The sequence below is a fragment of the Furipterus horrens genome, unplaced genomic scaffold (assembly GCF_987537825.1).
Source record: "Furipterus horrens unplaced genomic scaffold, mFurHor1.1.pri manual_scaffold_13, whole genome shotgun sequence".
Lineage (NCBI taxonomy): Eukaryota > Metazoa > Chordata > Mammalia > Chiroptera > Furipteridae > Furipterus > Furipterus horrens.
Genome location: NW_028327183.1, coordinates 35,541,775 through 35,556,851, shown reverse-complemented (window position 1 = coordinate 35,556,851; position 15,077 = coordinate 35,541,775).

The window sequence follows — 15,077 nt, the reverse complement described above, 5'->3', positions numbered from 1 at the left end:
GCCACTAAGTCTGGGAACACTTTGTTATGCAATAATAGGTAACTGATATACCACCCTTCCCCTTGAGGCAGGATAGTAAGAAGCTAGGAAAATTCCTTGGCAAATGGATAGAGAAACTGAGACAGATAGCTCCACAAACTGGCCAGGCACTTTACAGCCAGATATAAAAGGTCATCTCCCTAGACATAACATCTAGGCCTCAGTTGCATTTCAGCTCCAGGACCAGCTACAATGACTAATGACCCCCTGCCCTGTCACTGACCAATCAGTGGTGACCAGGACCCTGAAAGGGCACTTCTGGAAAACTGATGAATATTCTGCTGAACACTCTCCTGAGACCTCCCCTAAGATTCCTGCCTGCAAGAGAGAGATAAAAGCCTCAAGACAAAGGACCCAGCAGGGACTCTCCCTCTGAGGAGTAGCCCTTGCCATTCCCTTTCTCTCCTTCCCTTTCTTCTTCTCCCACAGGCACAAGTCTCCTAAACTCTAAGGGACCCCGAGACTTGAAAACAGGGGAGCAATAGTCAGGGGCAGCTTGTTCCAGGCTAATTCCCTGAAACTGTCTCCAAGGCTCTCTTCTCTCTAACTTCTCAGTGAGCTAAGGCAGCCCAGCCAGGAGTCTCCAGTTTCTTCTTCTATGCTAGGCCCAGCTCTAATAAGCATACCCTCATAGTCACCTGGACTCATATTGTGAAATCTTTCCTACACAAAGTCAAGAACCTGCACACTACAGGCTGGCCCTAGGTAGACCCGCTCATGGCCAGGCCCCTGTCCAGTAACACCCTGGTTGCCCGTGTGTTATTTATCAGAATCCCCAGTCACAATCAAGCTAAACATGTGCCCACACTCCCCCCACACAGCAGAGTTCTCACCCATGTGAGCTAGCCAGTGTCTAAATGAAGGAAGTATTTCATCTCCACTCTGGCTTTTTTCTTCAGTTTCTGTACCTGTGTTTGCTGAGCTGATCTTGGAACATTTGACTCCTTGCTTCCCTCTTATGAACCTTCTCCCCTGGAGCCTGTGTCAGATTCTGTCTGATCAACTGAAGCCTCAAGCATACTCTCCATCCCCCATCCCCCTAAAGTGGCAAATTCATGTGCATGCCCTCTAGGCCAGGTGGGGCTCCAGCTCTGTACAAGTGGCTTTCTCAGGATGTACTGGCTCTTCCTATGACAGGAAGAGCCATTTCCTCCAAGTCATGAACTGTCTGTCATTTTGTAACAGAACCCATGAGCTTTCCAGTTATGAGGGGCTCAATTGCCCACCGCCAGCAGCATAACTCTCAATGTCAGATTTTGGTGAAAAGAAAAAAGAATTGTTTATTTAAAGGTTATACAAATTTAGATTATTGGTGGGTTTCTGCTGTTAAGTCTTATTTTCTTTCAAACACCCACAAACACACAGTTCTGCCTCCCGCTACCAAACCAGGCTAGTTTTAGAAAAGTCAGAGATACTGTTTCCCTACTTCCCAAACACAGTTCAGTTTTACCAGCAGCTCGCAATCATTCGAGCCTGACTGGGGAGGTTTTGCCTGTGTTATGGTGCCCTCCAGCTCTTAGTGCAGAACGGGGTGGAATTCCCAGCCTCCTTATAAACTGCATCGAGCTCTTCCTTTCCTTTCAAAGCCACAAGGTATTCTCTTCCAAAATGCCTGCCACCTTATTTTTAAGTCCCTGACTGTGTCCTGTGACGCAGTGGGCAGGGTGACTAATTGCAGCCACTCAGAATTTTACATAAGCCCTGTAAGCCTTTCGTCACTATTTTATGGTTAAAGCCCCTCCCATCTCTTTGGGGACCCTGCTCTGTAACAATTGAGCTCCTGCCTCTCCTTCTGTGGCAGTTCTGGACCCTGGGTCAGAAGCCGTTTATGTTTTTCCATGTTGGAATCTGAGAAGTCGTGCCCAGTACAGCTGATGCATGAATTCTTGATTGGAACAGGCCAGAGGGCAAGAGGAGCAGAAGTGTACTTCTGGAACGAGTTTTGTTGGAAGAAGATTTGGATGCAGGACAGTGAAAGTTGGGGCCACCTGAATATTTCTTCTTTGTCTCCCTGCCTTCCCTCTCTGCTACCACATCTACACATTCATATTTATGTGACAACATCAGTTGCTTGCCACATGAGGGTGCCTTTACACCCCAAGTTTTCCTTTTGTCTTCACACATTATGTTTTTAATTTACATTCTGTAAACCAGAACCAATCACTGCACACCAAGATAAAAAGACCTGCTGTGGTTCTCAAGTACTGGAGAAAAGTGTACTTTTCCAGGACTTTTGGGTTAACTTCTGCAGTGCTTTTCAGGTCCAGACATAGAAGAGAATGTTTTCTATGTTCCAGAGCTAGGCATACTGTAGTGCCACCCCACGTTATGAAAAAGGATTCAGCAAGACTGGGTAGGTAAACACCATGTGAGAAATGCTCACAATAAAAACCAGGACATAGGACTTGAGTTGGGCGCACCCTCAGCCAGGAGAATGTGCGCACCAAGCAGACAGAGAAAGCTGGTTTTATAGTCAAGTGCCCCACTCTGAAGTGAAAGTGATTAGCTCCCCCACCCCTCTCCTTCTTCCCCATTTCTCCATTACTGGTTACTCTAGAGTTGCAATCTAACGTGATCATCTAAATGTCCCTATTGTGATTTGTAAATATGCTAATGCTGTCAACTCCCTTCTCAGAGACGCTTTAATTACATTTGCCCTTTGTTATTACTAATTTTCTACTGGTTTGGGAGTCACTATGTCCTTGTTTTCTACAATTCCCCCCTGTCTCTTTTGGAAAATTGACTACTCAAACCATTCTATTTATCCCTTTGAATCTAAGGAGGATTTCTCGATTTTCCTCCTCATAGTCAGGATTCCCTTTGGCCTCTAGGAGGAGGAGATTATGAAAAGTTGCTGGCATTTGTTTAGTTAGTGCAGTCTCAATTAGTCTCTGAACTAAACCTCTGATGCATGAAGTAATACAACATCCTAAAGCTGTGAGGATGCCTGCTACCACTAGGAGGGATACAAGAGCTGATGAGATCATTCCTTTCCAGTTGCCAAACCAACTTTCTAACCATCTTGTTATGGAATTGTCAATACCTGAGTTTTTCACTAGTTCATTTGCTAAGGTAGTTAGTCCCTGCAGAGCCTTAGTGATAGATCCATCAGGAGCTGCATTATTAGGGATAAAGGTGCAACATTGTCCTCCAAGCATTACACATACATCTCCCTTTTCTGCCAACATCATATCCAGTGCCATCCTGTTCTACCAAGCCACTCGACTGGTGGCATCTAATTGTTGAGCAATTCCTTCTATAGCATTCCTACTATAATTGATAAACCTCTGCTGGTTATTATAATATAGTTTATCCAATCAACATTTTTATTAATTGTTGACCACCAGAAGAGCGCTGACTCAAACCCTGTCGCTATCTGATTTCTAGCTTTAAACTCATCTGGAACTCCTCTGGGGACCGCAATGGCGTCAATATAGATATGAGGATCAAAGGATCCACCAGGCACCATTGACCTCTTTTTCCTAGCAGGGGCAGTCTGGATCGGTTTTGGAAATGCTAGGGTAAATGGGATAGCCAATTGAACCAGGGCACAAGTTCTACTCCACCTGTCAGGTAGGATTTTCCACAGATTCCTCTGTCCACAATACCACCAGACCATCTGCTCTGGGGATTCAGAGGGGAATATAGTCGCCAGCCCCACTGTGAAGGTGGCTCGCATATCTGGTATGAGTGCATGTTCGGAGTTCTTCTGCAGGGGTACCTGAATTCGCTTCTCACCTAGAGAGTCAAGAAGAGTAATTCATGGGCCCCACTGAGTATGAAGGGAGGGATTGAGTTCCATTACTCCTTATAGAGGGAAGAGGAGAGACAAGCTTCTGCAAGTGTCATTTCCCCATGCATTCTCATCCTGGTAGAGAGCGAGCATACAGGCCATTCCCAAGGGATCAGAGTCCCAGCCTAGTGGAAATGGTATGACCTGTGCCTGGGGTCTCCCTGTGGTGCAAGCGTAACAGGTGCTTTTATTCAGGGATTTAACGATAAATTTGACCCATTCTACCCAAGCATTTGCGTCTCCGTACCCAGTCTCTATCTCTAAGGTTTGTCTGAGATCTAATACCTTAAAAACTTTTACCTTGGCTGGATCATTCTGGGGTCTTTTCTGAGGTGTTTCTGAGGTCTGGGAGGTGAGGGGGGTGTAGTTAGATTTTCTAGGGAAGGAGGATTGTCACTAAGTGAAGACCTAGCCACCCTACTGGATCTATGCCAGATACATCAGCTCCTAGGCCGTAAACTCTGGTAGCCACACGGAGTTCCTGACTTAAGGCCTGTGGCTGGTTCAGTGTCAGAAGAAGAGGGTTGCACTGAAGAGGCTGGCAGTTTGGGGGAGGAGCTCCTTTGCTTAAAGTTATTTTAGACAAAAGAGAGACCAATTTTAAAGTGAGCCCACAGACCAACCCATACTTCGCCAACCCAACCACTTAGTTCAACCAAACTGTTGAGTCTCAGGAGGTGGCTATGCAGATGGGCTTCTTAAGTGAGGCTTGTATGTACAGACAATCACTCAGGTAATGAGATCATAGGCTTATGCCCTATGAAAACAGAAAGAACACACATGTTAATTCACACAACACAATTCACAAACCAGTCTCTAAATTTGCAAGACTATCTTATTGGGAAGATATCCAGTTGCAAGGCATTTGACATTCTTCTTGCCTGTAAATTAAGCATCTTTGATAATGTCACAGACCTGGTTTAACTTTCGAATGAAGACAAACTTTTAATTAAAATAAACTTTATAGACACAGTTAGCTGCACTAGTTTATAGTCTACCACTGAGCATTGTGATTTTCTTCAAATCATGATTTTTCTCCTTAAGATTACCCTCCTTGTTATTAAAGGGACTGCATTAAGTTCAGTTTTAATTTAGCCTGTTCATTTGCATAAACACAACAAGAGCAGCAGTTGACCACATAAATCTTTTAAGTCTGCTTTGCTGGAACTCACACAAAGAACCTTTGGGTTGACCTTCAGTCTGCCCTCTGGGCACAAAAGCTGAGCCACACACCTGCCATCTGGCCTTGCCTGTAAAACCCATGCTTTTATAAGTCCTTCAAGTTTTCCATTGTGCCTTAAGTTTCCTCCTAGCCATTTCTCAGGAAAGCAACCTTCGTTCCTTCCCTAGAAAGATTGCCATGAACCACACAACCAACCAAGGTGAACTAGTTCATCTACCTTCTGCAATTTCTTACAAATATTTGGCCATTTTCTGTTACAACGGTGTCTTTTAAGAGTCCCTGTCCTACAGCATTCTCTGGATTTAGACCAGAATACTTCCTCATCTGGTCCCTGAATAGGAATGCTGATGGAGCTGTATCTCGAATACCTTGGAGACATTCTGTGCTTGGGAAACGAACTCCTTGATTCCCCTGATGACAAGGCTCTTAAGGTCTCTCATCTGAGCCCTATCCTCTGGCCTGTTATCCCATTCGGGGTTTATACTGGGACACTTTTGTTAGGCTGGGACAATTCCCATATCCTCATAGCAGCCCGTCTGATCACTCACTTCTCTTCCCCACTGAAGATGTCTAGTATAGACATTAATTCTGTCCACATGTATATGCTGGGTCCAGGGAACTGATCTAATTGTTCTGCCAATCCAAAGGGGTCCTCTACCAAGTGCTTCATATCGTGCTTGAAGTTTCTAACTTCAGTGCTTGTTGAAGGAACATTTGACTCCTCCAATATGTCCTGGACCCATGAAGACCTCCCTAAGGGGAAACAGCGGCTGCTCTGAGGGAATGGGGAAGTTCTTCAGGTCTTTCTTACATTGTTCTAATTCTTTTCTTAATCTAGAATAAGTTCCCACCGGTGCCTTAGGTGTCATGAGGGTGGATACTGGTGGGGTATCTGCTAGGTGTTCCTGGCCTCTTCCATCTGTACTGTCTGTCGGCAGTGCCTCCGCCCAGTTGGCCACCGGCTGGCCAACGCTATAAGGCAGTGGGAGATAGGACAGAGGGTCCCAGGCTTTATCTTCTTTCTCCTTTACAGGGAAGAGACCTGCGGATCTCCTGGTAGGTGGTGATCAGCAGAGAGCATATTCCCTCTCTTCCTTAAAAGCTGATGCCTGGCCCTGGCTGCTGTGGCCCAGTGGACCGAGCGTCAGCCTGCAAACCAAGTGTCACTGGTTCAACTCCCAGTCAGGGCACACGACCAAGCCACATGCCAGGTCCCCAACTGGGGGCATGAGTGAGAGGCAAGCACACAGCGATGCCTCTCTCCCTCCCTTCCCCTCTCTCCAAAAACAAACAAACAAACAAACAAATAATCCAAAAAAAAGCTGATGCCTCATCACTCACATATAAGACCAGGGCTTGACAAACCCAACATTCATCAGGCCCAAATTGGGGCCAGAAGACAGATTTCCCCTCAATGGGTTCCTTTGGCCAAAGGAAACGACAATAATTTACCATTGTCCGTTTTTTCTTACTTTTGGTCCTGGGATCCTCTCCCCAGTGCTCTAACATTCTCCCTAATGGACTGTTGCGTGGAATGTCTGTGCGGCCTTCCTTGGCCCCCACCCCTTTGAATTTCCCTAGGCCTAGAATTTCTATTTCCCATCCTCAGCTGATTCCTGTGGCTGAATCTGGTTGTGTTCTCAACCTCCTTTACCAGAGATTTATTGAACACAGACCCCATGAGCTCAATCACCCTCCACCGGAGAATTACTACCCACGCCCTGTATACTCAACTTCCCTTTCTGGAAGTTTCTTGTATACAGTCCTGTGTGCTCAACCCTCTTACAGAGACTTTGCACACAGCCTGAGATGCTTCGTCTGTCTCCAGCTGTTTTTCTCACAGGAGAACAGACCCAGTGGAGGGGCACTTCAGACTCGCTTCGTGTCTAGAGACACATCCCAGCCACACACACAATAGCTTCCTGAGGATGCCCAGCCACTAAGGCAGTACTTAAGTCCAATTTTCTTACCTTGGCCCATGCACGAGGTTACCTGGTTGCTGCTGTGTTTGCTCTTGTTCCCCCTGCGTTGATCTACTGCTGTCCCAACAAGAAGTCTCGGGTCGTTTCCGGACACTGAGGAGGGTGGGCCCTGGGTCAAGTGAGCCACCCAAAAGCGGGTAGGACACATCTCCCCGCCTCGGCTCAGAGCCCCTTCCCACACACAGGCAGAGGATCCCAGACGAGCCCCCAAATTGTGAGAAATGCTCACAATAAAAACCAGGACACAGGACTTGAGCAGCAAAGCGAGGCATTTATTCAAGAGTCTGCAGAGTCGGGTGCACCCTCAGCCAGGAGAATGTACTCGCAAAGCAGACAGAGAAAGCTGTTTTTATAGTAAAGTGCCCCACCCTAAAGTGAAATTGATTAGCTTCCTCGCCCTAAAGTGAAATTAGCTTCCCCACCCTAATTAGTTCCCCCACCCCTCTCCTTCTCACCGTTTCTCCATTACGGTTACTCTGGAGTTACAATCTAAGGCGATCATCTAAATGCCCCTATTGTGATTTGTAAATATGCTAATGCTGTCAACTCCCTTCTCAGAGACCCTTTAATTACATTTGCCCTTTGTTATTACTGATTTTCTACTGGTTTGGGAGTCACTATTTCCTTGTTTCCTACAACCACACAGATGCAATCAGAGCCATTGGTTGTCTTCTCTGCCAGAAACCCCCACCTGAAGTGAGGCTGCTGTTAGTTTCCTCATCCTCTGAGAAGCCAATGAACATTTCTCTGTGGGGAAATGCTCTGAGTTCTCCTGTGAGAAATAAGGAAAATGGGAGCTATGCAGTACAGAGGTCCCTAAGATGTAATAAAGTACCACAGGCAACAGGAAATAATGGTTTCAGGAAACATGTGTTAGCAGACTTGTGTGCTAATTTTTTTCATCCATTTAACAAATGCTTACTGAGTAGTCACTAGGTTTCAGACACTGTGCTACAGAAGAGGATAAACATATAGAGCTGTAGGGGTTCAGAAAGATTTGCTCCAAGATGTGCTGCTGTGGTATATGGATTATTTTGAACTAAAGACAATCGAGAGTCTTCAGGCTCATGAGAAATTTTTGCTCCCCTCTTCTCAACTACCCAGAAAAATTTAATTAGGAACCTTTCCCTAATAAGGAGCTATTATCAAAATAACTTTATGACCATTCTATAGGGTAGGACAAACTTCTAATCACTGATCCTCTGCTCTTTTTATCATCCTGCAATGACCTTCTTTATTTCCCTCTGAAGCCCCAAGGTGCCTTATCTCATCCCTAGCCCAGAACGTTATATATGCCTCATTTTTCCTTTCTATTTTTGAACCTCTCACATATAGAGGAAAGGAGGAATTTTTCACTTTCCCCACAGAACAAAATGTGTAATCAGGATCCACTCCAAATGGTGCAAAGACACAACCATAAAGCACAAAAAGCATGAAATACTATAAATAAATATAGAAGAGTATTTTTAAAAATTAATCTCAGTGCCCTGACCAGTATAGCTCAGTTGGTTGCTGATCGTCCTACAAAGTGAAAGGTTGTTGGTTCAATTCTCATTCAGGGCATGTGCCTGGGTTATGAGGTCTGTCCCTGGTTGGGGTGCATATGAGAGGCAACTGATTGATGTTTCTCTCTCACATCAATGTTTCTCACCCTCTCTCTCTCCCTCCCTTCCCCTCTCCAAAAATAAACAAACAGGAGATCCAAGATGGTGGAAGAGCAGTGGAAACTACACTAACCTCCGCCCAGGACCAATCCATAATTACAACTTAATTGTGGAAAAATCATCCAGAATAACCAACTGAACACTAGCTGGTGAGAAGCCTTATAACCATGGATGGACAGAAACGGCCACTTCATCACAACTTGATTGGTAGAAAGTGTGGAGACATGAGACAGCTGGCGGGGCTCCCATGGTGGCAGCTGAAGGGATAAAGAAACACCTCAGCAGATGGGGGTTCCCCCTGAGAAGGGGGCATTCTAAATCTTCAGCTGGGCAGAGCCGAGAGTAAAATAGCATCTGGCTGTGAAAAGTGAAAAGTCACAGGGTGTTTTGCTGGCCTGAGAGAGATGGCTGGAGACACAAATAGTTCTTAAAGGGACCACATACAAAAACACATTGGCACCCACTTACCCTGTGCTTTAGCAGAGAAAGGGCAGAGTGGACTAGAGACACTTAAGGAAAGTTTGAGGTGGTGGCTTTGAGGAGAAAACTGAGGGAGCAGCTGACAGGGACCCAGTGCTTACTCATTCTCCATACTGCAGGCAGACCACTCACCTCCAAGTGGCATCAGCCTGAGGGGAAGTAATAGCCCTGCCTGCAGGAATTAATTTGCCCTGCCCTCCGTGCTTAAGCCTGATGGCTGATCACAGATTGAGTACGTTAACAAATGAAGAAGACAGACAAAGACAGTAGATCTCTGGTAGTCTTGAACAGGCTGCCTAGGCCCAGACTGGACACAATTTAATGTCACCAGGGGTAGATCTAGGAAGTAAAGAAAGTACAAGATGTGGTGGGTGGAGTGACTCTCAGTCAACTAGCTGGAGAGAAGGACCCACCAAAGAGCAACATAACAACCAAAACCCAAGTACAACCAGACAGCCCAAATAAACAGCATGAAGAGCATCACAAGAGAATCAAGTTCAGGAGATCAAAGAGACTGCACCACTGAATCCCATAGATCTCCCACCACAGAAGGTCACAAAATGAAGACAAGAAGTCAAATCAGATCAATATAAGCAGCAGAAAAAGACAAGAGGAGTCACAAAAATGGAGAGACAAAGAAACAACATCCCATCAAAAGGAAAGGAGGAATCTCCAGAAAGAGCATTAAATGTAGTAGAGGCAAGCAAACTATCAGACATGAAATTCAAAGTAATGATTATAGGGAAGCTCAATGAGCTCAGTAAGCTAAAAGAAAACTACAAAGAACTCCAGGGGAACTATGAAGAACTCCATGGAAGCTGCAAGGAACTTACTGAGAACTAAACCAGCATTTAAAAAAACATGGAAACTATCATTAAGGGCCAGGAGGAAATGAAGAGTACAATTTATGAATTGAATAACGTGGTAGAAGGAATCAAAGTCAGGTTAAATAAGCAGAGGATTAGATCAGTGAGCTGGAGGACAATAAAAAAAAAAAAAATTCCCAGACAGTGCAACAAAATAAAAAAAGACTGAAAAAGAATGAAGAGGTTTTAAGAGAGCTGCAGGATAACATGAAACATAATAATATCCATATTGTAGGGATGCCAGAAGGAGAAGAGGAGTAAGGGATAGAAAACCTGTTTGAAAAAGTAATGACAGAAAACTTCCTTAACTTGATGATAGAAAAAGTCATGCAAGTTCAGGAAGTACAGAGGGTCCCAATCAAGATGAATCCAAAGAGGCCCACTCCAAGACATATCATAATTAAAATGGCAAAATTCAAAGACAAAGAGAGAATCCTAAAAGCAGCAAGAGTGAAAGAGCTAATAACATACAAGGGAGCTCCAATAAGACTATCAGCTGATTTCTCAACAGAAACACTACAAGCTAGAAGGGAATGGTAAAAAAGTATTCCAAGCAATGAAAAACAAAGGCCTACAACCAAGAATACTCTACTCAATAAGCTCTCATTCAAAATGGAAAGTGAAATAAGAAGTTTCCCAGACAAAAAATGGCTAAAAGAATACATCTCCACCAAACCAGCATTGCAAGAGAAGCTAAAGGTTCTGCGTTAAGGAGATGAAGAAACACAGAGAGACAGAGAGGAACATAAGTTCAAGAGGGAAAATTGAAAATGAATAGGTACCTGTAAATAATAACCTTAAATGTAAATGGATTATATGCATCAATCAAAAGGCATAGGGTAGCTGAATGGATGAGAAAATTTGACCTACATATATTTTGTATACAAGAGACCCACCTAAGAACTAAATATTTACACAGACTGAAAGTGAAGGAATGGAAAAAAATGTTTCAAGCAAATTGACATAAAAAAAAAAAAGCTGGAGTAGCAATATTTACATCAGACAAAACAGATTTCACAACAAATGCCATAACAAGAGACAAAGAAGGACAGTTCATAATACTTAAGGGAGCAATCCACCAAGAAGATATAACCCTTGTAAACATATATGCAACCAACATAGGAGCACCCAAATATATATGAAAAACCTTGGAGGACATCAAGAAGGACATCGACAACAACACACTCATAGTAGGGGACTTTAACACCCCACTGTCAACAATGGATAGATATTCCAAACAGAGAATCAAAAAGGATGTTGTGGCAATGAACAACACCCTAAATCAAACGGCCTTAATATATACAGAACCTTTCACCCAGAGAAGCAAAATATACATTCTTTTCAAATACAGAGTGAACATTTTCAGAGATAGACCACATGGTAGGACATAAAACAAGTCTCAACAAATTTAAGAAAATTAAAATTATAGCAAGTATCTTCTCAGATTGCAATGGCTTGAAACTAGAAACCAACCTCAAGGAAAAAACTCAAAAACATTCAAATTCGTGTAGACTGAATAACATGCTATTAAATAATGAATGGGTTAACAATGAGACCAAGGAAGAAATCAAGAAAATTCTGGAAACAATGAAAATGAACACACAATAGCCCAAAACCTATGGAACACAGTGAAACAGTCCTGAGAGGGAACTTTGTAGCAATGCAGACCTACTGAAAAGGATAGAAAAATCTCAAATAAAAAACCTAACCCTACATCTACAAGAAATAGAGGAAAAACAACAAACAAAATCCAGAGCAAGTAGAAGGAAGGAAATCATCAAGATCAGAGCAGAAGTACATGATATAGACACTAAAAAAACAATTCAAAGTATCAATAAATCCAGGAGCTGATTCTTTGAAAAGATAAAATAAACAAGCCTTTAACCAAGCTCTTCAAGAAAAAAAGAGAGAGGACCCAAATAAATAAAATCAGAAACAAAAGAGGAGAAATCACAACCAATACCACAGAAATACAAAGGATGGTAAGAAATTACTAAGAGCAACTCTATGACAAGGAATTTGACAACCTGGGTGAAATGGACAAATTTCTGGAAACATATAGTCTTCTAAAACTGAATCAAGAAGCAGAAAGCCTGAATAGACTGATAGCAACTAGTGAAATTGAAACAGTAATAAAAAACTCCTGGCACACAAAAGCCCCAGACTAAATGGCTTCACAGGTGAATTTTACCAAACATTTAGGGAAGAACTAACTCCTATCCTTTTCAAACTATTCCAAAAAAATATAAGAAAAGGGAAGACTCCCAAACTCTATGAGGCCAGTATTATCCTAATTCCAAAGCCAGGTCAAGACACAACAAAGAAAGAAAACTACAGGCCAATATTACTGATGAACATAGATGCCAAAATCCACAACAAAACATTGGCAAACGAGACCTAGCAATACATTAAAAAGATCATACAGACTTCCCACCAAGATGGAGGTATAGCTAGACACTCTGCATTTCCCTCCACAACTAAGGAGGAATACAACTACCTCAAAACTGGAGAGAACCAGAAGTTCCAGAAAACTGCATGGAAGTCCAACAGACAAAGATATAAGAAGTAATGTCCAGATAGGCAGGAGGGGTAAAGCTGGGGCAGAGAGGATGCGGTGTGGTGAGGGCAGCAGCAAGGCAGTGGCTATGGCTGGCAGAAAGCACAGTAACACATTATAAAAGTAGAGAGGGACACCTGGGGAGCAATCCCAGCCCCAGAGGAGACCGAACAGCTTACAGTTTCAGCACCAGGGAAAACAAAGCTTTATTGCTTCTAATTGTGAAAACCAGTGGGGATTGGGGCAGCAGAGGAAACTGCCAGTCTCCCAGCATAGTCCATTTGTTTAGAGGGCCCCCGCGGTCCCAGAACATTTGAAAACCCACTGACTCTGGGAACCACAACCAGGGCTAGAGAGGCACCAGTCCCATATGGGAAGTGAGAGAAGTGCCTGTAAAAGGGGCGAGTACTGAGCAAGCGGCATTGTTCCCTCTCAGACCCTTCCCCCACATATAGTACCACAACGTGGTGAAAGTGGTCGCCCTGCACTGACAAATATTTAAGGCTCCACCCCTTAAATGTAACAGGTGCAATAGCTCTACCTAAGACAGAGGAAAACACAGGAGACAGTCAAGTTGAGGAGACAGAGGTATGACCCGAAACGGGGTGCAGATCAAGGTTCCAGTGGGAGAACTAAGCGATGAGGAGATAGCCAACCTAACAGACACAGAGTTCAAATTACTGATGCTAACGATGCTTACAAACTTTACAGGTATGCTTGAGTACAGCAAATGCAGAAGGGGAGAAGTGAAGGCTAGGCTAAGTGAAACAATGGAAAATCCACACAAAACCAATGGTGAAGGGAAGGAGACTGGGGTTCAAATAATTGACTTGGAACATAAAGGGATATATAAACAGTCAGCCAGTACAGAATGAAGAAACAAGAATTGAAAAAAATGAGGCTTAGAAACCTCTGGGACAACTTTAAACATGCCAACATTTGAATCATGGGATGCTAGAAGGAGAAGAGAAAAAGGAAGAAATTGAAAACTTATGTGAAAAAATAATGAAAGAAAACTTCCCAAATTTGGTGAAGAAAACAGACATACAAGTCCAGGAAGCACAGAGAGTTCTAGACAAGCTAGACCCAAAAAGGACCACACCAAGACACATCATACTTAAAATGCCAAAGGTTCAAGATAAAGAGAGAATCTTAAAAGTAACAAGAGAAACGAAGACAGTTATTTAAAAAGAGGTTCCTTTAAGACTCTCAGCTGATTTCTCAAAAGAAACTTTGCAGGTAAGAAGGGACTGGCAAGAATACAAAGTGATGAAAAGCAAGGACCTATAACCTAGATTACTCTGTCCAGCAAAGCTATCATTTAGAATGTAAGGGCAGATCAAGTACTTCCAGACAAGGTAAAGCTAATGACTTCATCATCACCAAGCCATTATTATGTGAATTGTTGAAGGGACTTATTTAAGAAAAAGAAAATAAAAACTATGAACATTAAAATGACAACAAAATCACAACTATCAACAACAGAATCTAAAAAATAAAATGAAAAACAAACTAAGCAAACAACCAGAATAAGAAACGAATCATAGGTATGAGAATCATTTGGAGGGGGAAGGGAAGAAATGTTGCAGGGATTAAGAAGCATAATTGGTAGGTACAAAATAGACAGATGAAGTCAATAACATAGGAAAGGGTGAAGCCAAATAACTTATATGCATGACTCATGGACATGAACTAAGGAGGGGGGGACAGCTGGAAGGAAGGAGGGTACTGGGCAGAGGGGAGCAAAGGGAAAATAAATTGGGACAACTGTAACAACATAATCAATAAAATATACTTAGAAAAATGCAAAGGACCACGTAAGTTAGATAACCTGATTAGATATAAATCTATTAAAGAAATTGAATCAATGATTAATAATATTTCAAAACATTTTAAAAAGTCAAGATGGGTTTACTGGTGAACTATACCAAATAATTAAGGAAGAAATTTTACCAATTCTCTAAAATTTCTTCCAGAAAATAGAGGCAGACAAAAATGCCTACTAACTCATTTTGAGGCTAGCATTATCTTAACATCAAAACTAGACAAAGTCATTATAAGAAAATAAGACTATACACCTATACTTGTGAACATAGATACAGATATATTCAAAAAACTATTATCCAATTAACCCATCAATATCTAAAAATGATAGAGGAACTCAAGAGTTAAAGATTTTAGCTTTAGTTATAGTTGATGGGCTGAAATGATTAATGCATGTGGAAAACTGTTGCTTTTGTAACTGGAATACATGACCTCTGTGACTCCAGGAGGTCGACAGGCAATTCAACCTTTGTGCCCCAAGGTGTTTGGAAGCAATGGAGATGGTATCTGAGCCATTGTGTTTGAAGGAGGGAATGTCTGTGACATAGATAAAGAATTGTTGATCAATAATAAATAATAAGTAAAGTCACCACTGGAGCAACTCTTACCTGATTAACCTTTTTCTAAACCCCTTACCTACCATTTTCTTTTTATAAAAAGGTTGGCTTGAGATGAGATGTTAAGATGCA